This window comes from Lontra canadensis, unplaced genomic scaffold (genome assembly GCF_010015895.1).
Source record: "Lontra canadensis isolate GAN:19392208 unplaced genomic scaffold, GSC_riverotter_1.0 scaffold8, whole genome shotgun sequence".
NCBI classification, from domain to species: Eukaryota; Metazoa; Chordata; class Mammalia; order Carnivora; family Mustelidae; genus Lontra; species Lontra canadensis.
In genome coordinates, this window is record NW_022631002.1 from 30,311,183 (window position 1) to 30,336,147 (window position 24,965).

Below are 24,965 nucleotides of genomic sequence, written 5' to 3' on the forward strand. Positions count from 1 at the left end.
AAAGATGAGGGAATATGGGGGTTGGTCATGGAGTGGGAGCTGAAGTGAACCTTAATCAGAAGGACATCATGAGGGGAAAATGCTGTGTTCTTGGAAGGAAGAAGGGAGAATAAAGACTGACGAGAACGTAAAATCATCTCAGAAATGGTGAGTAAATGAAGCTGGAGAAGCAGAGTGGACCAAAACATCAAAGGACTAGAAGTTATCTAGAGCTGGATTCCATGCAGTATGTGAAAGCAACCAGCCATCGAGAGATGTTAAATCTATCTTCAAGCACAGCAGACATTACTTGCCAGGCTGGTCTGTTACAAAAACCACCGTTCTGTTTTCCTTTTTGGAGCAAAAGGCAGTTGACACACCAGCATGACTTCCTCTCGAGGAGTTTGGTATAAACCAACCAGGCTAAGCCCTTTTCCCTGTCCCGGGACTGGGTCAGAGGTGGGCGTGGGATCCAGCCCATCTCCCAAAGGCTGAAAAGTCTGTTGGAGGAATTTCTGTGGAAAGGGTTCTCTTTTCCTAGAAAGGGACTATTCTTCCCCAGCCTATTCTGGGAAGACGTGAGAACCTAGATCCTTCATGTCATCGTCAGACTAAGTCCTGCAGTATACTTTACTCTGGGCCTTCTGTTATGCGGCATGATGAATATCTTTGTGGTTTTAGTCCATTCCAGTTGGGTTTTCTGCTATTTGCCACCAAAAGCATCCTAAGGTATGCTTTTTTTTTTTTTTTTTTTTTTAAGATTTTACTTATTTATTTGACAGACGGAGATCACAAGTAGGCAGAGAGGCAGGCCGAGAGAGGAGGAAGTAGGCTCTCTGCCAAGCAGAGAGCCGGATGTGGGGCTCGATCCCAGGACCCTGAGATCATGACCTGAGCCAAAGGCCGAGGCTTTAACCCACTGAGCCACCCAGGCGGCCCTAAGGTATGCTTTTTATACTGAAAATATGGACCTGGAAACTTATTATAAGTCATCTATTTATTCCTGTATTACACACACAATAAAATCCTCATTAAAATAAAAAGGAAAATTTTCACTATCATGCAGAAAAAAATACTAGAAGGAAATGGACCAAAATCTTAATAAGTCCCTTTTAGGAACCTAAATATAGATGGTGTGATTTTTTTTTTTCTTTTGGTTCTTTTTTTCTTCAAATGTTATATTAGAAAACTTGTTACTCTTATAAAAGTTAGGAAATGTAAGATTTTTCCCCATGACCAACCCAAATTCAATGAATCTGAATTTTGAGTAATGGACTATTTTTGATATTTTAATTTTTGAGCACCTCAGAACCCTTTTGATTTTAAAAGGTTGTGATTAGAAGTCATTCGGAAATGTATGAGTCATTCTTCTCTCTTTTAAATTGTGTGGTAACCGGAATGGAATTTTTCTTTACTGATGGCAAATGTCTCAGACTTCAGGTCATTTTTCTGAAGGTCAAGTCCTGGAGATACAGGCCGAGCTGGTGTTGGAAATTAAGCTTAATCCATACTGACTGGGTACTGCCCTGGAAATTGCCTCCCTGCCCTGGCCTGTTTATGAGTCCCTCAGAGTCATTTGTACTCTATTAGTTGAATGATCTCAGATTTCTTTTTAAATTGGTTTCCTTTCTTTTTAGGAAAAATTAATTAAAAAGAAAATGTATCTCACTGTCATAGTATGAAAACTGGTGTCATTTGGGATAAATAGAAAACAACCCAGAGGGATAACCCAGATAAAACTGAATGATATTAATTGTATTCTATTTTGATACTATTGAATGCTAAAGTTTCTAAGCTTGGATCCTGATCTGTCTTTATTTCAAAGGGAGATTATCACAAGTTAGAAAGATGGTGGAAAGTCTATTAGTACTCAACTGAGTCTTCTTGAGAAGTGAGAAGGGTTGAAAAGGATTAACGTTCTCGCTACGAGATTCAGTATGATTTAAAAGTGCATTCCAGTGCCATTTAAAATCACTTTCTCCAGACCACCCAAAGTGAGTCATCTACCACTTCGTATTTGTACATTGCTGGTCCTATCTGCTGCGTGCCACATTTTAGGAAACAATGTACTACATTGGTGGCTGCATATTTAAAGCAGTCCGAGGGGACCCCTGCGTGCATGCTTGCACTCACAAACTGAGTGCACTCACGCGCACGCACAAACACGGTTCTCAAATATTAGTGTGCAACAGATTCCCTTGTAGGGCTTGTCGAACAACACAGTTTCTGACTCACCAGGCTGGGCACAGAGCCTCAATATTTGCATTTCTAACGAGATCCCAGGTAACAAGGACACTGCTGCCAGAGACCACGCTTGGAGGACCCACACGCTTGGGGAGGGAAGAGCCAATGTATTGCTAACTTCAAAACAATGTCGCCTCCTCACTTTCGTTGAAGCTAGTCCATGCGGGTCTGTAGAGTAAGCAGAGGAATCGAGCAGAGCCGAAATCCAGATGAATTAAGATGCACACAGTTTTTAACCTTTACTCCAGCTAGGAGTACATCAGTTCCTACAAGTTGATCTGCCGCATCAAGTAAATAGATCTGCTCAGAGGAAAGGTCAGTACACATGTTCTGCTACAATGTAATTTCAGTCTATTGCCCTGTGCCCTATAACTCTCTCTGGTGCAAGAGATACAATGGAGAAAAGCTTGCATTTAATTGTCTCTTCTCGACTAAAAGCCTCTCGGCTCAGAGAATATTCATGAGAACTAAGCAGATGAGCTCCGGAAGACAAGCCTGGCCGGCCTCAGGATCACACACACCACGTCTCCGCGGCTGCTGCTTCTCCAGTTCCTCACCCGTGTTTGAGAGAGGGCTCCTTTTCCATCCTCAAGCAGTTCGCGACTCTGTTCTCCTGCCTCTTCAGTCACTGCATGCCATTCCCAAGAACCAGAACTTAGGGATTCTTTTCAGAAGGACGCTCTGATCCCTTCTTCCTGCGGGGTGCGAGCTGTCTGCCAATTATGGAACTGTGTTTAGTTTCTATGACTTAATAATTACTTTAATTTCACTTCATACTGTTCTGAAGAACTCTTTTCGAATGAAGGACACTCAGCATACTCCTAGCGTTTGCCTGGAACAGACACAGCTAATCAGAATGTGTAGAATTAAATAAAAGAGCAATTATGGGAGGCTGTGATGTGTTATAACAGATGTACCAAACAAGACTTGATCAACTCATTGCTCGGAAGAGAAATCATGTATTAAGGCGGTTTCAGTACAGATCTTGCAAGCACAAGTGGGAACATTTAACAGGGTAGAGGAAGAGAAAAAAAAAAAAACAACCCTAAGGACGTGAAGCAGAGGATCTCATCAAATGATTCCAGATATTTCATTTATGTCATGTACTGATTTCCATCACGTGTATCTTCCCATGGTCTCCGGTGTTCAGTTCTGTCATGAATGATCTGTTCACAGGAACTAGGTCCCTCCTTGGTTCAGATGACCATGAAGGGAAGGTCACTAAGGATAGAGACGAGTCCCCTGGGAGATATGCCCAGCCTTAGGAATCTGGGATAAGCCTCTGGTCAACCAAGTTACTCACCTCTCCCTTCTTTTGGGGTGACCCACGGTGCACTAGGTGGGAAAGCCCAGGTGTGACGCAGCCGGCTGAATTTATGGCGCCTTGTTTCCCCAGTTGCTCTCAGGGCCCCCATCTAAGTTATGCCAGCCTCTCAGGGAATGTTTTCCCTAAACATTGCATGGTTAAAGCAGCTGGGTACTTAGAGCTCATTAGCTAAATTAGATTTATTTCAATACCAGTTTTATAGGACTTCGCTTTTGCTCTGGAGGCAAACTCTTGCTAGGGAATGTGAGGAGAGGAAGAAAAGGTAGAAAACAAGTTTTAGGTCCTCCGGAGGCTTATGATTCACTAATAAAGACAAGGCAAGCCCAAGCATTTCCAAATTTGAGAAGAGTTGTCTCTAATTGCCATTAAAAAAAAAAAAAGAAGGATCTAATTGTTCATACACAGCCTACAGGGTAGCAACTGCGATGCTTTTAGGAGGATCCGGGTCTTGACCTTGTCTTGGGAAAACCCTGAACTTCAGGCGATTTGCTATCATCTGACAGGTGTGATTTGGCGACAAGGGTTTAACGATGCCATCTTTTCTTTGAAGCCTTTCTCCATTTGTCCTCTGTACAATTTGTGTGGTATTTTACCTCACATTGTGACGGCCACCTGCTCATCCACTTTGTCTCGAGCTCTTTTATCTGTGTATCTATCATTCTATCTACATTTTTATACAATTTATAATTGGGGCACCCGGCTAGCTCATTCGGAAGAGTATGTGACTCTTGATCCCAGGGTCGTGAGTTCGAGCCCCACGGTGGGTGGAGAGATTACTTAAGTAAATAAATTCATCCATAAACTTAAAAAAATATGATTATAGGGACACCTGGGTGGCTCAGTTGCTTAAGCTGCTGCCTTTGGCTTGGGTCATGATCCCAAGATCTTGGGAACGAATCCCGCATCAGGCTCCTTGTTTGGTGGGGAGCCTGCTTCTCTCTCCATCTCTGCCTGCCACTCTGCCTGCTTGTGCACTTGCTCTCTCTCTCTCTCTCTCTCTGGCAAATAAATAAATAAAATCTTTTTAAAAATATTATTATAAAATTATCATTTTTATAAAATTTGCAAAAGCGTACAGCACTTTTTTTCCCTCCCGTTTGTCCTGTATCCACAACTAGGCATCATGCTTTTTAGGAGATGAGTAAGACTGCTCCTTCCTCTGTGTCCCTTTGCCAGGGTGTTTAGAACAATGCTTCTTCCATAGAAACACTAAGTCTGCTGACTGAATAAAATGGAATAGAATGGCCTTGGCTCTCTAGGTCAGAAATAGCACAAATCTCAGGTATGGATAATGAGCAAAGGCTTCTTTCATTTACTTTTACCTTCTTTTGAGTAGTCTGACTGGTGCAGAATGAGGCCAGAGGGCATGTGAGGGATGTTACGGTTGTAAGCTGAGTCAAGACACGACAAGCCACACCAGAAGAAACATGGTTTTCAATCCGAAGAGTGGAGCTCCGACGCCCACCCTCCCAAGACTGTACCAAGGTGAGTTCCAGAACCCTTTTACCACTTGGTACGCCAGCGTCCGTCTCCATCAAACAGGCCCCAGAATAGTCTTTGCCCTTGTTTCAAACATGGATTTGGTGGGGATTCAGTGGAATAATATGGAGAAACATGAAGAGAAGTTGTGATCCTATACAAATAAATAGAAATTGTTGTTTATGATGATAAAACCGAGAGAATGGAGCGCACATTTAAACTTGCATAAACCAGTGTGATCAAGTCCAGACAGCCTGGCAGTTTCAATAAATCTCATGGCTTTGCAAAGTTTCTATTGTTTACTTGAAAAATCATAACATTTTCCAAAAAACATATACAGGCCTCTTTCATTTGGGCTGCCCCATGGAATGAGGCGTACAGATGGTTAGCAAATGGGCTGCTGGATTACCGAGAGGCCGCTGGATTAATCGTGCTTTTCATCAGGCTGGGCGATCTTGGCTGGAGAAAAACAGGGTTGCCTGGGACTTGCCCCATACCTGCGTGTGCCTGTCGAAATGCCACAGGCATGAGGGGATCTAGAATCTGTCCTCAGATCTTCTTCCTGCTCCAAGCCAAGCCCTAATGAAAGCTTGGAAAAGGTGAGCCTAGTCATTGGTACTTACAGAGCCATCTGTGGGTTTTGCCTCCCTGACAGCCTTTTCCTTGAAGAAGGACACTGTTCTCTCTGCCCTGGGGAGGGTCATGTGACCCAAAGCTGGCCAATCAGATTATGGCATTGGTCAGGCTCTTGAGGGTCCCTCACCAAGGCCATCCTGGGTCAAAGAGACCCCATTCTAGAACTTGTATCCAAAGCCCTCTTTCTGTCCATGCTGGCAGGATGCAAGATTGGAAAGCCCAGTGGCCTGGCATGTAGGAAAGTACACCTGGGAATGGGGCTGGTGCTAAGGAAAGCAAAGGCCAGAGATAAAGTCACCTGCCCGGCTGTGTTGTTTGGCATCTGGACGCTGGTCCCATCAGCAGGTCCATCCTTGGAGTGGACAGTGGGAGGACAGCACACACACATTTCTCAGAGGCAAGGGGGACAACAGTGAGCTGGGGGACCCTTATATACTGGGGTGGGCTTTATCCTTCTCTGAAAGGACAGCCTCCTCCGCTCCACCTGGCCCATCCCTCCTAACTGGACCAGGTATAGGTTGTTTGTGATCTGCCCTTGAGGTCATTTTGTGTCTGGCTTTTGACTCTCCAGCAGACTGACTTACCTTTGAGGGCAGGGTCTTCTGGGGACTTGTTTTGTCTCCCCCCTGGCCTACAGAGCTGCTGAAAGAGTCCAGCCTCAAGATTCATCTCTGCTGGGATGAATTGGGGAATGGGGATGTTTATGCAAATCTCAGAGGACAGTGGCTTCTTCATGGGTCCCGTGGGAACCCAGAGGGGACAGTTTGCTTGCCTTTGGCTAAGATTCTTCTCTCTTACCAGCCCCAACAGACACAGGGAAGGAACGCTGCTGGAGCTTCTTTGGGGATTCCCAGGATTGAAGGGAGGGGGCAGAGGGCAGGGACGGTTAGGTGAGTAGGTCTCCTACTTCCTTCTGCCTTTGCCATCTTGTGAAGAGTCACGTCACCACCTCTGCTTCCTAAAATGTAACCTCATGACACTGCCAGTGCTGCTCTGTGAGTGGGGAGAAGCAGGTCAGAGAGAACACGGCCCCTCAACAACCTTGTCTTCTAGGCTCCAGATCGGCACGTTCACCCAAGAATCATGGAGTCATGGCTCATTTAGTTTCTCCCTATTTCTCTTTCCATGGGGCCCTCCGTCAGACCATTCAGGCTGACAAGGGGTCAGACGCTCTGTCATCACTCTGTTACCAAGACTTCTTTCCCTTCTTCCCATCACCCTCTACCCCTGAATCACTTCCTTTTCCTCTAGCCAGAAAGCAAGAGGTCTGTTCATAGCCAGGGATCCCCCAGTGGACACAACCAAGTCCCAGGGTCACCTGAGCTGGGACATTATCTTAAAAACCACTATAAAATGGACCTTGATGATTGCTTTACAAAGTGCTTTCACTTTCACATATATAGGTCATTAATGTTTTATAATGCTGTATTGAGTCAGGACCCTTGGTCCGTGAATGGCACCCGCAATCAAGAAGTTTGCAAAGGCAGGAGCACATTTGGAAAACATGTCTCCATAAAATCACTTCTCTTTCCATAACATCGGCTCCTGGGCCAAAAGATGGAGACCAAGCTCATGCTCCCCTAAACATCCACAAAGCTTTCTTCTTTAGCTCCTCTAGGTGGCTACAGAGCCCCCTCCTACCCTGTTCCATCTGTGGAACTTTGAGCCACTTGGAATGGAAATTCAACCCAATCTCCACTAGGTACGTGAACAGGGCTGCTAGCATCTCTCAGTGCTGACCAACCCTATCGGTTCCCAGGGAGTCCAGGAGAGGGTTATGGTGGCATGGTACCCCTGGAGCCAAATTCCTCCCTTGCCAGATGAATTGTGATTATTATGAATGATAAAGAGGTTCAGTACTTTATTATTTTTACTTTTAAAAATTGTGAAGCAAATGTTTCTCTTTGCACCATAACTGATCATTTTAATTTCCTTGCTTTTGCTATAATAAAAATTGACGTTAAAGGATGCCTGAGGCAGGGTAATGAGAAAATGAAATTAGTTTTTCAGTTGACTGATCAAAAGCATTTTATATGTGATAATAAACAGTTTATTTTACTCTTTTGCTTATGACATAATTAATGACAAAAATATTTTCCTGAAATTCATATTGTCTGCTGAACTCTCCTTCCAAGTTCCAGGAAAATAATATTTTTGTAATTCTCTAGACTGGATTAAAAAAAAATAAACTTTACCACTCCCTTCTGAGGAGACTTTATAATCTTTGTTTAACCCTTCATGATTTGTGGCTACTGTTGGACTAACTGGGTCAGGGAAAATGCTTGTCTGCTGTATTTCCTTCCCAGGGGACAGCAATATTTTTCTGTTGAACCTGGAGTCAGTCCTCCCAGTGGTCTTTCTTCTTGGATCACTCTTCCTTAAAGCCTGAGAAACTCAGGTTTGTTGTCAGGATTAAAAGGCACAGGTTTTTTATTTTTTTTTATTTTTTTATTTTTTTTTTTAATGTAGACGGGTTGTAAGCCAGCCAACTGATTCTGAACTTCTTTGATTTTTGGCTTTGAAAAATGTGTCACTTTTCTCCACTGGTGAGATAAGACAATGATGGATTTGAATGGCTGCTGCATTGGGATTTGAAGGTCTGGCCACCAATCCCAAATATCTCCTTCTCCAACCATAAGGTTGGTATTGAAGTTTCATTTAGCTGTATCTCAGTTTCCTCATTTGGGTAACTTCCTAATTTGTCTTGGTAACAGTAAAAGTACCCATCCCTAGGACCTTGATGTGGGCCCGGCGCACAAAGATGCAAATGCAGAGACATTTCTTAAATCACGTTTGTAAGAAAACTGCAGTCACCCTGTATTGGTTAGCTTTAGCTACCTAACACCTACTCCAAAAGGTAGGGGTGGAAAACAATAGCCATTTTATTCAGCTCATGATTCTGAGTTGACCACGTGGTTTTTCTGGTCTCGGCTGACTTGGCGGATCTGCGTTTGGCTCTCTGGTGTCTGCTGGGGTTCTGGCTTGCAGCTGGATGGTCAGCTGGGAGAACCACTCTCTGCTCCCTGTGTCTCTTACCCTCCAGTGGGTTAGCCTGAGCTCGATCACGTGGCGTTCCCAAGATTCGAAGTGCCACAAGAGAGAGAAGGCCCCAGGATATGATATTTTAAAATATCTACTCGAATCAACATTTGATATAATCCCATTGGCCAAGGGAAGCCACGCGGTCTCCCCCCCAGAGTCCAGAGAGTAGCATACCACCCAAGGGAAGGGAAACCTTGCAGCCTCTTTATCTAAAAGTCTACCCCATAACTTAAATAACCATCAATACTAAGAATGGCTGATTTAATTAGGGTTCATACTTTACTCTTTGCACAAAGTCTTTGATTATGCTCTCCTTTTTATTTGGAATGCAGTTTGAGACTGCTTCCCTGGTTTTTTGGATCAGCTCAAATCCAATCTCTAAAGCTCTCACAATGCTGTGTACCTTTCTCTGGAACCCTTCCCACATTTGCAATATGACATTAATTTTCTTGGTTATCTAATGGGTGTTGGTTACCCCACCAGCCTGCAAGTTCAAGAATACGGGGATTGTGCTTCTTTTTACTTCACAGTGTATCCTCAGCCGGCCGGAGTGTGTGGTGTAGAACACCAAAGTTTTGTTAAGTAATTGTTTCAGATTATCTTTAATTTCTCTCCATGTCATGTAGTTGTCACCGACGAAGTCTTACATATTTCATTAGATTTATCCCGAAGTACTTGATGTTTTCAGTAGATTTTTTTTAAAAACTCTTTTTCCTTATTGCTGGTAGTTAGTAACATGATTGAGTTGTGTGTCAACCTTGTGAACAGAGACCTTGCTAGATTCACTAATTGATTTTAAGACTTTGTAGATTCTTTTGGACTTTCTTTATATGAAGTTATATCAACTATAAATAATGACTGTTTTATTTTTTCCTTTTTATTTCATATCCCTTTTATTTTCTTGGCAACTTACACTGCCCAGAACCCTCATTATCATGTTCAGGAGAAGTGATACTGAGAATCCATATTTTGTTTATAGTCTCAGAGAAAAGTGTTCAGCAATTCACCATTAGACAGAAGTCTGTTAAGTATTTCTTTTTAAAATTCTACATCAAAGGTACAAAGAATAGTATTATAAGCTCCATGTGCTATCACCAGGCTGTAATAATTGTCAATATCTTGCCATTCTTGTTTATCTATAATCCCACATTTTTATTTCTTTGCTCATAAAATAATTAAGCATATTTTGAAAAAGTAATGAATGCAATGGAATTCTATGTAACCATTAAATATACAGTGGATCATATGGATCCACCATATAGTAAATTAAAAAATACATATACATACACACACATCCTATGTTTGTCTTAAAGCTACATATGTATATCACCCTCTATGTATATATGCATAGAGAAAAGAAAGATATTCAAGTAGTAACAGAGGTTACATCTGGCAAGTGAGATGGGAGTAGAGGATAGATTTTGTTTCTTTTTCTGTATACATTTCTGTGTTCTTAGAATTTTTTTTAAGAAGCATGCACAGCTTTTGTAATTTAAGAAAACCAATAAAGGAAAAAAATATATTATTAACCAGCTAGTTTGTGAGCATTGAGTAAAGAATGCAATGATCCAGGAGCTAACAAGTAAGGCAGAACTAATTTCATTTCTTTCTTCCTCTTTTTTTAAAAATATGATTATTACACTCATAGTTCAAGGGAATGCAGTACACTGGTGTATCTTAACATCCCTTAACCTGGTTTCTTGTGTTACCCTTTTGGACAAGTTGGAGACCTGAAGGCTGAGAACTGTTTGATCATCTTCTGGTATTTATTAAGAACCTATTATATACCAGGCACTCTTCTAGGATCTGGAATATAACACCAAACAAGTCAGACGAGATCCTTGTCCCCAGATATCTTCTATTCTAAGTGGGGGGACAGTCACTATTTAAATGAATAATTACTCATCAATAAGCCATCTCCTCTGAAGGGATTAAAGTAGAGAATGAGATGGAGAGCAATGAATTGGATACTGAGTGGTCAAGGACAGTCTGGAAGAAAAAAAATCACTTTTTTAAAAAGATTTATTTTTTTTTACTTTAGAGAGATAGAGAGAGAGAGAGAGCACATGCAAGCAGGGAGAGGGGCAGAAAGAGGGGAGATAGCAGGCTCCTGGATGAATGGGATTCTCGCCGTTGGGCTCAATCCCAGGACACTGAGATCATGACCTGAGCTGGAACCAAGAGTCAGCTGCTTAACCAACTGAGCCACTCAGGTGCCTCCAAAAAAGTCACTTTTAAGCAGAGATCTGAGGGGTAAGAAGAACCATCCCAGTGGAAAACAGGAGTAAATCTACATTGTGGGCCCAAGTGGTACAAGGGCCAGAAGTAGGGAATGAGTACAGTGGACTTGAGGAATAGCATGGAAATCAAAGAGGGTACAGGGTAAAGAACAAAGTGGAGAATGGAGGGGGTCCTGCATAGCTCAATTGGTTAGTCTGACTCTTGATTTGGGCTCAGGTCATGATTTCAGAGTTGTGAGATGGAGCCCCATTTCAGGCTCCATGATAGGTGTGGGGCCTGCTGAAGATTCTTTCCCCCTCCCTTTTCCTCTCTCTGTCTTAAAAAACAACAACAAAAAAAACCCCAAAACCCAAAACAAAACCAAAAACGACAAATGCGGAAGTGGAAAAAGGAGATGAGGGCAGGGAAGGAGGCAGATTTCAGGTTAGGTTGGGCTGTGAAGCCAAGGTAAAGATTTGGATTTTAATCTACTTGCAAATGGGAAACCATGAAGGATCTGAGTCAAGGAAGTGACATAACCATATGGTTTTTGTTTGTTTTCTTGTCTTGTTTTGTTTTAATCACACTGGGCGCTCTGTTGAGAATGGATTGGAGTGGGGCTAAAGGAAGAGATACGGGGAGGGTGCTCTTCCAAGGGAAGGAAGATGCCATTTGGGGCTAGAGTGGTGGCAGATGAGTTGAATTTGGGATACACGTTGTGGGCAGAATCTCCCCGGTCTTACTAATGGATTGAATTAGATTAGGAGAGGGATCAAGGGTGACTTCTTGTTTTTTGGCCTGGGAAAATGGCAGGAGTACCTTTTACTGAGATGGATAAGACGGGAGGTTTGTGAACTGCTAAGTTTGAGATGTCTCCTGAATACCTAAGTGGAAATATCAAATAGAGAGCTTGGTCATCAAATCTGGAATCTACAGGGGAGGCCAAGCTTTTAATGTAGATTTAGGACTCTTCGGCAATGTAGATTTGGGACTCTTTGGCAAATAGATGGTATTTAAAGTCAGTGATTTCATCTTTCCATTGAAAAATCTGTCTCTGAGGAGTGTGGATTAACCCAGGATTCCACCATTATTCTACCCTGTTCCACATATTTAATGACCTGGAAGAGAGAGGAGAACTTGTTCTGATCCTATTTGCAGCCACTAGTTGGCTTGGAGGAAAGCCTAGTGGGCTAGGTGGAAGAATGAAGATGTAGAAGTAGCAATGGGCAGGCCTGACTCAAGGTCACAGGGATATGCATTAACTTTACTTCTGCCCCCCACCCCCGCCCCAACTCAGAGTGGAGGACTGAAACGGACTAGGTAAGTCCTTCCTATGGATAATGACGCTGGTCGTCCATAGGTTTAATATGTATCAATAGTGTGTAAGGAAAATTTAGACCAATGATTAGGACCAGACTAAAACATCTAGGCCGTTAGGCAAGCTAATGGGGAAAATCTCTTTGACACTGTGGTCTGGGGTGGAGATCTAATGGAGGCCAAAGTGGGAGCCATGCAGGTGTCTGAGAAAAGGGACTTTCAGGTATCAGAAACAGTAAGTGCAGAGGGGCAACCTTGCCATTCTTGACTATGGCGCATGTCCAGTGCCTAGACATTCCTAGGTACATAATAAATGACAGGTGTTTAATAAATGCTTTTTGAATGAAAAAAAAAATACCCTTTTGTTAACATCCACATGGATCATGATAAATAGGGAAGGCAACTCCCCTTCTCTCCAGTTTTTTTTTTTTTTTTCATTATCCCCTCCCACACTGAGATTCTCTGAGACTTCCACGTGATGATTACCATCCAAAAGACATTCTTGAGTTCTTAATGCAAATGGGGCAGTGCTGAAAAATGTACAAAAAGAACTGTGTAGACCTTCTAATTGTAGAATCCAAAATCTACTGTGGTAGTTCAATTGAAGAACACATGTAAAATTGCGTAGCACAGTGCTTGGAATGTAACAGCTGTTCAAAAAGAAAGTGCTAGAAGCTGAGTCTCTGGTAGAAGTAAAAACGGATGATGAATAGTCAAATACTATCCAGGAAAAGGATAAATGTATTGAATGACAAATTCTATTTTCTTCTCTATATATCCATAAAGTGATTATTATGTATTTGGAGTTTGGCTAAAGGAAGTGAAAAAACTCAGATGTATTGAGTGCTTGGTATGTGTCAGGAATTATACCAGGTATCATATGTCTCAATCTTAAAACAATCACAAAGGATGGTAATAGTCCTCATTTTCAACTGTGAAAATATGGTTCAGAGAATCAGAATCATTTCCTTATGGATACAATCTTTTTCCTCTTTGGAAGCATTAGCAATTGGCTAATTCTGTATACTTTTACTTTCTGAATCAAGTAAGGATCATTTGAAAAAAATCCTTTTGAACTTTAACCTTTTATTTTTAAAGGTTTGATAAAGGGTATATGTTATTTCCTTCACCTTAGCAAGTCCAGGGAAACACCATAACTTATGTCCCCTGTAGAATACCTGGGGTCTTAAAGGTCTACACAACATTTTTTTAAAGCAACTGAGTAATATAGACGTATTCAAGTCCTAGGAAGCTTTTATTCTACCATTTTAACCTGATAATGTAACTATAGTTATTGGAAACAAATAATGAATGACAAATTCAACAATAAAACACTAGATTATACCAATAAAATAGAGAATAAGATAAAGATGTTGACAATCACCACTATTATTTAACATTTTGGGGTCTTCACCAATATAACAAGGCATGAACTAGAAAATGAGAGATAAATATTGGAAAGAATACAGGCATCATTTTTATAGGACATGATTGTCTCCATCTACAGTCTCAAAAATAAATCAAATGAAAAACTGCAAAGACGAATAACAGAGTTTGATAAGAGTATCAGACTAGTGTAGAAATAGCACTTTCCTAAATTTCAGAAGCAATGAGCTAAAATAACAACAATAATCCACATTAACAAGAATATAAACACTAAAAATAGATGTAATAAATTATTTGGGTTGAAATGCGGTCTTCATGAAACTTTTGACAACCACAGAAAATAATTTTATCTAAATTGCTGTACTGTTGGTCAGCTGTTTTAGAAGGAAAAAAAAATCCCTCAACTACTTTTTGAAATTGTCTTGATTTTTCAGCAATTTAAACTCTATCTAATGTAGGTCTGTGTAGAGAATGTCACTAGAGTTTTAAGTGTATATGTGTGTGGGTGCCGATAATTTTGTATTGTTTTGTGGGTGGAAAAGGAAAACAATTCAAGCTGAGAAAATTATTCTTGAATATCCATTTTTAATAAATTTTATTAAAGGATTTTTTTTTTAAACCACTGTCATAAAATGCAAAAGCTCTACAGAAAAACTGTAAAATTTCATAGCATAGCCACTTTATAGCTTAGGAAAGATCTGGATCTAAATGGAATAGCATACCTAACTCTATAATGAGAAGAATCCATATGTTTCAATTTCCTCCACATCAATGCATACATTGTATGCAATTTCAATGAAAATGCCAGTAAGATCTTTTTGTGGGTATCTTTGTGGGGAGGGGAAATTCAAGTTGATATTAAACATTATTGGGAGGAATAAACATAAAAGAACAGCCCTTTAAATTTTTGAAAAGGAAGCCTCATTAAGGGGAGGGTATCACCTAGCAGATTTCAGAATTACTTTTAAGTGATTCGAATAGGGACGCCTTGGGTGGCCCAGTTGGTTAAGTGTCTGCCTTCTGCTCAGGTCGTGATCCCAGGGTCCTGGGATCGAGTCCTGGGATCAAGTCCTGCGATCAAGTCCTGCAATGGGCTCCTTGCTCAGCAGGGAGTCTGCTTCTCCCTCTGCCTGCCGCCTCCCCTATTTGTGCTGTCCATCTCTCTGTGTCTGACCAATAAACAAATAAAATCTTTTTAAAAAATCAAGAGAGTAGAATAAATAATGAACAATTACTGATGAAGTTCCCACTCTGTGATCACCACTGAGCCGATAAGATATGATTGTAATGTCCCATCGTTCACCTCTCTTCAAAGGCAGAGCAATCAGGTTCGACTTCCTTGGTTCTCTGAGCGCCCTTGTGTATTTTTAAATACCTTATTTGGGAACAAATTATTGTTCTGCTTCTCTTTCTAACTTGCCTCCTTAGAGGCAGAAATTTTGTCTTGGTCATATTTTATCCTTGGATAGGGTACAACTTTTTTTTACTCAACTGATGCATTATTGTATCTTGGGATAAGGAGCAGTTTGAATGCCCATTAGATGGCCTCCTCTCCTCTCCTCTCCTGTCCTCTCCTGTCCTCTCCTCTCCTCTCCTCTCTTCTCCTTTTCCCTCCCCTCCTCTCCCTTCCCCTCCCTCTCCTCCTCTCTTCTCTGATTAAAGCAGAAGGGCTTCCTGGATGAGGTTAGATTACATGAGATCTCTGAAGGATCACCAAGACTCAGAGAGCAGGGAGGGTGTCTAATTATACTATGCTCTTCTAGAGAGGTTCAGCGGGAGCTGGGTGCAGGTGGTGTTTCTGGAGAGGTGGCCACAGTGTGGTAAACACTGAGAAAGGGGTGGCTAGTCCATGCCGTTCTAACCCCGGCATACTCATGGGCTCAGGAATGGCAACAACCATTGTACCCTGAAGGAGAAGAGAGACGCCCCACTGCTTGCTTTGGGAGAGTCTGTGGGCCGGGCACTGCCCTTCTGATGGCGTGGAAGTGGATTGGGCTCCTGCTGTTCATCACTTCTCATGGGATCCTGACTTGGCACAACGCCCAGTGGTCAGACTATGTGGAACTGTTACTCCATTATCCATTATCCACCTCATCCAACCCCCCATCGTGGTCACAGAGAGAAGTGTTGGCAATTTGTGGTGAGATAGACACGTGCATTTTTTCCCCTATTGTGCAGTGCAGTCATGGGGATGGGCAAGGGAAACTTGGGAGAGCAGAGTGCTGACCCTGACCTTCTGATTTATTTTCATGACTACAAAGACGTGTTGAAAGGTTGAATAGTTTATTATTCACCGAGAGGGAATGTGAGAGGCACAGTCAGGAAGATGGCCCCAGCTCAGGCAGTGAGGATGGGTTCAGCTAGGCCCCCAGTGTTGATCGCTGTCGTCTGGCAGGTAGTGGCGAAGGATGGTGGCGGTCTTTGGGGCCTGGGGCTCTTTCATGAAGATGGGCTGAGGATACGTCTTCCTCCCCTGCTCTACCATCATGGGGCACATGTCGCGAGCCGGAAGACCCAGATGTGTCCGCAATGCCAAGTGGATAGTATTCACTTGTCTTTATGTATCTCGGGAGGTTATTGGGTATACTCTACTCACAATAATAACTACATGTAAGTGGATGTTGTGGGCAGGCAAATTTTGACCAGAATTCTCCAGCATTAGAATTCCTTATGCTGATGGAGACATCTAAGAAAGCCAGTCCACCATCACCAAGAGATATTACAGAAGGAGAGGACTGGGTTATTTTATTCTCAAGGACCCTGCCAGTCTGAGATCCTGCAGTCAATAGGAAAGGAGAGAAAAAAATCCAAGAAAATGGCATCAGATACTTGCTGTGTGACCCTAAGTTAGTTACTTCCTGTCTCTGGGCTTCGGTGTCATTGTCTGTGGAATGAGGAATGATCCGGGTAAATATAGCATCAGAGTTTGCTCCAGAAATTTCTGTTTCTCTGGAGATCTTGGGTTTTCTGGAGATGCTATTTTCTGGGATAAGAAGGGCACAGACAAGAAGGCCCTTCCACCTGCCCCAGTGTCTACCAGGATAATTCTGCTTCAATCTGTTTTATATTCATGAAGTCTCGATCAAGATTTTTTCTGGGGGGATAAAGTTCTTTTTTTTTTTTTTTTAATCGAAACTAAAGTAAACCAAATTCCCTGACCTAAGTAACGGTAGTTAACATATTTTGAGGGCTGGCCACTCTTCTAAGTATATTGCAAGTATTAGATCTTCTAACTCTTACCATAACCCTATAATGTACCTACCATTATTGTTTTTAATTCAATACCATTATTGTTTTGAATTCAAATTAATTCAATTTAATTCAGTGTCAATTATAATTAACATACAGTGTTGTATTAGTTACAGGTGTATGATACAGAGATTCCACAGTTCTGTGTATTATTCAGTGCTCATCATAAAAAGTGCACTGTTAATCCCTGTTAATCCCCTTCATCTATTTCACCCATCCCCCACGCACCTGTACCTACCATTGTTATCTCCACTTCCCAGATGGGGAAACTGAGTCTTAGAGGAGTGTGATCTCTCAGAGTCCTACTTTTTATATGTGGAGTGCTTATCTGATTCCAGAGCCTGGCTTTGATGCTGCATTTGCCTCTGAAGGGAAAGCAGGAACCCAGATAATCTCAAGATCTCTTCAGATTTGGAAGTTTGTATCTGGGTTTGCTGTTCTAAATATGTTAAATTCATGCTGCTCAACATTCACGAATTCGGTCACTTAAGGAATAATTTTTGAGTCCTATTTATGGGCCAGGGTCTGGAAGCACAGAAGCAGAAGGCACCCCTGCCCTCAGGGAGCATCCGTCTTCTAACCAGCTGTCCGCATTGCCCAGGAAGCTGGGGCAGATGTGAACAGAGCCAGTGGGTGGCCCCTGGGCTCTGCCTTTAACGGGCCACTCTTCATCCTTCTGTGACCACGTGGCATGGTTCCGTAAAGCACAATTACTTTTTACCACTTCCTGACTGCAGGGGAAGTGTCATCTGTCATTGAGACCACCACCGTACCACCCTGGTGGGCTGCAGAAAGTTCTGGGCCAGCTCTGAGGAAGTCAGAGAGCCTGTCAGGTCAGGGTTTCTGCTTGGGGGCAAAGAGAAAACGATTGGAAACTCAGAGGAACAAGTAAAATGGACAAGGACTAGTGGTCAGGGAAGGGGGACTGAAATTTAAAATCTTTTGAAAATGTCAACAGAGCCATTAAACCCTCCCAAGCTCTGGGTTCTTTGAAAATCACCTGGAGGGAGATAAACAATTCCAGAAACATCAGGGATCACCAGGCACTCAACATGGATAAATATAGGTTAATGAGGCACATTTAGTTAAATGATTTCAGAAGCACTGCTATGCAGATCTATTGATGGGAAGAAGAAGGAGGAGAAGAAGAAGAAGAAGAAGGAGGAGGAGGAGGAGGAGGAGGAGGCGGAGGAGGAGGAGGAGGAGGAGGAGGAGGAGAAGGAGAAGGAGAAGGAGAAGGAGAAGAAAGAAGAAGAAGAAGAAGAAGAAGAAGAAGAAGAAGAAGAAGAAGAAGGAGAAGAAGAAAGGAAAAAAAACACAGTTAAGCTCTGGCTAGAAAGAATTTTTCCCCCTGTGTGTATGCCCCAGCTTTACTCAGTAGTTTGGAAAAAGGAAATCTGATGAAATGTAAAATTACCCCATTTAATCTGAGTTTCTCATGCAATGTGTGTTAATATTTGTCTTTTTTTTTTTTCTTAAGTGGCTCAATCGTTACCTTTTCAATCACATAGGCACTGAATATGCAAGATATAAACCACAGGCAATTAAATGATAGCTAAGGTAGTAGGGCTGACTTGATTAGGCTGGGGTATTATTAAGATTATAAACACAGCCCGGCCCAGCCACTGAATAAAATATATCTTGGCTGAGGGTCCCTTTTCCAAGAGACAGCTAGTTTGTGCCTTGGGTGCTGGCAGACCTGAGCGTTTCTGGAGTTTGAGAGACATTCCCCCCCCACACCCCAATTTCCCCCGCCATGTGCTACTTCAGCCCTCAACATTACGTTTCCTGGAGACACAAATTAAAATATAAATTCGTTATGGGGGACTGAGGAAGAACCACAGGAATGACGACAGAATGGAGTTTCCTCTTTTTCTTCCTGCCTTGTTGATGGCTCCTTCCCCATGTCCTTCTAGAGATCCTTGTCTTCTGTCTAAATCTTGGATGTAGGGGTTCCCCAATTTGCATTAACTCCTCCCTTCTTGGTGAGCAGTGAGAAGCTGAAACTGGAGGCCCACTCAGAAAATAGAGTCCTGTCGAGGACATTCATCAGGGCTAGGAGAGCTGTGAAGCCACAGGGAGGAAGACGAGGCAACTCAGAGTAGCAACCATAGAAACCCTGCACCACTGATAGGGCAGGAGGAGTAATGGGAACTGGGGGCTGTAACTGAGCCGAAAAAGCCAAGGTTGCTCATGGACGTGGGAGCCACTGCAGAGGCTGCCCACCTGGGAGCTGGAGCCACGGATGGAGAGGCAAGCCATGCCCCAGAAATCATTAATACAAGTAGAGGCAGCGGGGCACCCGGTGGCTCCGTCAGGATAAGCGTCTGCCTTTGGCTCAGGTCATGATCTCAGGGTCCTGCAACCAAGTCCTGTGTCGGGTTCCCCCCCTCAGCCTGCTTCTCTCTCTCTCTTCTCACTCTCTTTCCCTTTCTCTCAAGTAAATAAGCGAAATCTACTTATCTACATCTAAATCTAATAAAAAGAAAGAAAAAGAAAGAAAGAAAGAAAGAAAGAAAGGAAGGAAGGAAGTGAAGACAGCAAATACCTTGGCTTTCCCTTCTCTGCACCCCCCGAGCCCTACCCCCATCCCCCCCACCCCCCCCACTCCTCCCTCCCATCTCCTTCAGAAGCCATGACACCTGAGAACACACTACAACCAGCAAGGAGAGGCAGGGACTGGACCTAAAATGGAACAGGAAACAGCCAGCCACTAGTGTCCCCACTCACGCGGGGGCTCTTACTTGCTTCTGTAGGCTGGTGACTCGCTCTTTCCAGCCTGGACCTCTTTATTGAGCTACAGACCCCCTTGCCCACTGTTTCCCAGACATCTCCACCTGGATCTGCCCAAGTATGTGAGAGTCACATGCCCAGGACTAGCTCATTATTTCCCACTTGTCATTTCTTATTTTATGTATTTTCGTCCTCCCCATCTCCTCCCCCGATCCCTCCATGTCCCCCGGGCTTCTTTGTTCTGATTAGATTGTTGAGTAGTTTGCCTGTTGATTTTTTTTTTTTGAAAGGAAACAATACTTTGATTTATGTATTGATTTCACAGCGATTCAGGGGTTTATCTTAATTATGCTTTTACCTTTACGATTTCTATTCTTCTTTTTTCTTTTTATTTGGCTTTGTTCCTGCTTTTTTGATGTGGGACTTTGTTTTCACGGCATCCCTTATTTTTTTTATTTTATTATTTTTTTATGGTATCACTTTATTGTTATAAATATTTAAGGCCTTGAATTTTCCTCAGGTCACCACTTTTGTGATACCCTCCCAAGAGATTCTGACATGTGATATGTTCAGTAATTTTCTTTTAGAAAGAAATTTTGGTTTATATTTCACCTTTCACCTGACTATGCTAAGAGAGGTGTTTTTAAATTTCAGAGCCAAGAACTTATTTTTACTTTATTGTTAATTTCTTGTTTTATTAGGAGAAGATCTGAGAATGTTATTTGTATCTTTTTATTTTATAGAATCTATTATGGCTTCTTCTGTGGAACAGTGTATCTTCAGTTGTCATGAATGATTCATTGTGCTCTTGAAAGAAAAATTCTCCCTTATTGGGGTGTACATTTCAATGTTTACCCTCAAGATCTGATCTTCCTTATGCTTATGCTGTTCAAATCTCTTATATCATGACTTACTTTAGGTCTACTTGACCACTGGGATTGGTCTGTTAAAGTCTTTTATTATTGGTTTCTATTTATTTCTACTTGGATCTCTAGCATGGAAAACTTGAAAGTATACACGCCTTAGTGTTGGGCATTTAAGCTATATAAATTATGACATCTATTCAATGGGACAGCGTAGAGCCATGAAACATGATAATGAAGAAAGCTATTTATTATACAAAATATACCATTGAGAGGGACAGACATTGCATTATATGGTCAGCATTTCGTTAGAACACTTTTTTCCAGACAACATTAAAAAAAAAAAAAGCTGCATTGTTTAAATTTTCTGTAAGAAACATGTATTGCCCATTTAAAGAAAGGAAAATAAAAACTTGAAACAAAGGCAATCATAGGTGAGTCGAGTTCCACAATATTTATTAATTTTCTAGAAAAAAAATGAGCCAGGTGTGCATCCAGGGTGAATGAAACACAGTCCCCGCCCTTAAGAAAGTCACACTCTAGGGGGCAGCTGGCTAATTCAGTGAGTGGGTTAAGCGACCGACTCTTGGTTTTGAGGTCAGGTCATGATCTCAGGGTTGTGAGATCAAGCCTCATGTCAGACTCCGTGCTGAATGTGGAGCCTGCGTAAGATTCTCTTTCTCTCTCCCTCTGCCCCACCACCCCCACGTGCTCACCCACTCTCTCTCTCAAAAAAAAAGTTCCATTCTAATGCTGAAGACATACTTAAAAAAAAAAAAAAACAATTGCAACATACAACAATAGAATAAATGAAGAAATTGTTATCCAGAAGAGAGAGTGATTAATTCTTAACAGGCTAGTGAATAGGCCCTTTATAGAGAAGACACCTGAGTAATCTAACTGGAAGGGGGTAAACATGCATTTTTTAGCTTTAGCCCCTACATGTATGTTTGAGTATGAAGCAAGCTGACAATGTGGTGATCCTTTGATTTTCTAGTGAGAAGATTAAAATAGTTAGATGGCTCGCTTAAATTTACAAACTTTTAGAATTATTTAGAAATAGTCAATACCTTATTGTACTCATGTTCTTAGTCTAATTAGATGTGCATATTTAAAATCATGAATTTGTAAAATAATACAACTATTTAGAAGTATCATGTTTTATATGCATACTTTGAGATATTTATTCTAACTCTTCCTTTAATCTTCACTTCAGTGTTTAATCATCTCCATAACCATAGTCTGAGAAGTCTAATAATTTTTGGATCATTGTATTTGCTCCTGTCCAAGTTGTTCAAGATATATCACCATTAGAGGTTGAATTGTGTTTCCAGCTCAAATTTATATCCTAACCTCCACTACCTCAGAATGTGCCCTTATTTGGAAATGGGGTCTTAATAAAGGTAATCAAGTTAAAAGTAGGTCATTAGGGTGTGCTCCAATTCAATATGACTGGTGTCCTTATTGAAAGGTGACATTTGGAGATAGACAAGCATAGTAGAAGAAAGTGTGTGAACATCAAGATGGCTACCTTTGGGCTGAGGAGAGAGACCTGGCTGTCCTCACAGCCCTCAGAAAGAACCAACCCTGCCTATGTTTTAACATCAGACTTCTACCCTCCAGTACTGCGAGACAAGAAATTCCTATTGTTTCAACCATCTAAGTTATGGTACTTTATTATGGCAGCCCGAGCAAATGAATGCAAGCACTTTTCTTTCCTTCATGAGAAAAATTATTTGTACAACAGGTACAGATTCACTCTTATTCCTCAGTTTGTCCTTTCTGAAAAATAGTTTCATTTTTACTGTACTTTTTCTTATTTTCTGCAACATTTTGCATCTCCAGTCCCACGCTCCCTTTCTCTATAGATGTCCGTGCTAATGTCTTAAATACACATCCTTCCCGTTCACCCTCCATTTGTTTATACATGCATAGCACGCGTCCTTGAACTAGAATAGTGTTGTTTCCTGTGCGTTTGTTTTTAAATTTGCATCATGATATTGTTGGGTGAATCTGATTCTGCTTCTAACTTGCTTTCCTCAACACCAGGATTCTGAAGTCTCTCTGTGTTGCTCGATTACTAGAGTTCTTTATTTCAAACTCCAGTGTTGTATTCCATCCCCCAGTACCTACTTGACTTATCTCCCTACCACATAATGGATACCCAGGACACATCTGGTTCCTTGACACCACTAAAAGTGTGATGAAACGGTTTTAAGGATTTTAATTAATTAACTAATTAGAGAGCAAGTGAGCAGGGGAAGGTGCAGAGGGAGAGAAAGAATCCCAAGCAGACACCACACTGAGCATGGAGCCTGATGCAGGGCTTGATCCCACACTCCTGAGATCATGACCTGAGCAGAAATTAAGAGTCAGACACTTCACTGACTGGGCCACCCAGGTGCCCCATGATGAAGCCCTTTTGAGCCCATACATGACCCTGTTGCAAAACATGCTTTGCTTAGGAATCCTCCCAAATAATGTATTTGTAAAATAACTCCTTTTGTTCAGATGAGATATTATTTCCACCTGGATATCTTCATATTTGTCATATCCGTGGGTACACTGATAATTCTGATAAGGTGGGCAAGGATGAAATTGTTGAGCTGATTCCACAGATGAATAAGCAGGGTCAGAGATCTGGAGATGTTCACGGCTTTCCACATGGTCAGTGCTAGATGGAAATGGAATCCAGATCTTTTCTCTTCTAGACGGAAGTGACTGTAAAGTTGGCCTATGAGGAGAGCGGGAATATGGATATGAAAACTGGAGTGTGTGTGTGTGTGTGTGTGCACATGTGTGCACATATTCCCCTGGTTTAGCTACATTTTTTATAAGAGTGGGGGAAAATAGTCTTTAAAAAGAGTAGATAAGGAAGACTATTTATTTAAAGATTCTATGTACCTTTCTTAAACAGGTACCATTTTGATCTCCTCATAATCTTGGTATGGAAATTTGGCCGTTTTAGCCCTTGACATTACTGCAATATCAGGTCTAGAGTGGGAACCCGTACAGGTTGACGGGATCTGCTGACCTTATGGACGGATCTTCCTATTTTTTGAAGGTGGAGACAGTGCCTGGCTCAGATCATGTTATACCACCAGTGTTGGCTGATACGTGTTGTGGAGATCATTATTTTTATCTGTTTGTTTTTTGTCCAACAAATGTATATTGTGCATTTTTCACATGCCTGACTGCTTGCTGAATTTTAGAGATACGCTAGTTAAGATGAAAGAGTTCCTCCCCTGAATGTTCTCCCTATCCAGAAGCCTGTTAGATAGATTGTTGGCTACTTGGTTTTGGAGAGGAAAGGATGTGATATGGACACAGACATGGGGACAAATTTCAGAGAGATCCCTATCTTCAAGACTCTTGCCCCCCACCCCCATGTAACCATTCTTTCTTCTTCCTTCTAATTTCTTAGAATTTGAGGTAGCCTATGAAAATTAAGCCCTCTCTGTTCCCAGGAACAGTGACAACTATGTTTGTGTTGTGAATATTTTTGGTCTTTAGGTTTAATGGACTAGTAAAGTCTATGAAGAAAGGGACAAAAGGAAGGGATGTGTTAGCAAAAAGGTAGGAAGCTATGGGGGCACAGGAGGAAAGGAGTGACCATTCCCTTGACTTTGGACAGGAGATGGGACCTATGGATATACTGAGAAGCTTGACCCAAGGGAAGCTTGGGCCAGCATCCTGAAGAGGTGGCCAGGGTTCAGAGAGTAGACTCCCATAATCTAAGTCTGGAGGAAGGGGTTCTCAGGCAGTATACAGCTTTTCCAGACTTCTCATGGCATGGAAATGGGTAGCAGCAAGACTCCAAGGAACTAATGGAAAAGCAAAGAGGTTACCAGTAGAAAACATGGTAAACTTGGGTCCAGAAGTCTTCCCTTCCTGTTGTTCTGCCTTCTGAATTCCAGTACAACTCCAATAAAGACTGAAAAAAGATTGCCCATCAACCTCTTGCAATGGAGGTTTAAAGGAAAAATTAAGTTGAATAAGGAAACATCAAGATTTGTGATAGTTATTGTCTGTCTGAGTCTTAGGACAGCTTCCAACCTGTGATGGGTGTATTTGATTGATTGTACATGGCCTCTGGCCACATGATCTACTATGATGGTTTTCCAGCTCAAACTTTTTGAAAGATACCCTTTTTTTTTTTTTTTTTTCGTAACTCACAGGATAATTCCTGGTCCCTCTGCCACCTTTACCCAGAGTTTATTCAGGAATTCCGTGTGCTCCCATTGGTGGCTTCCATGGAGGAAGGCAAATTTTCAAGCCTTAGGCTCTTCACCCAGGGAGCCTGTGCAGTAGAGTCTGACTCTGGCAGAAGTTACAAAGTTACCATCCCATTAATGGGTAATATGCACAGGGATAGGTTAGATTGCTTCCATTATTCAAGGAGCTCCATGTGCCTGGTAGCAACAATTACCAAGACGCATAAATACAACAAAGTTAATTAAAATGTTAGCTGATATAAATAACCTAAGGTT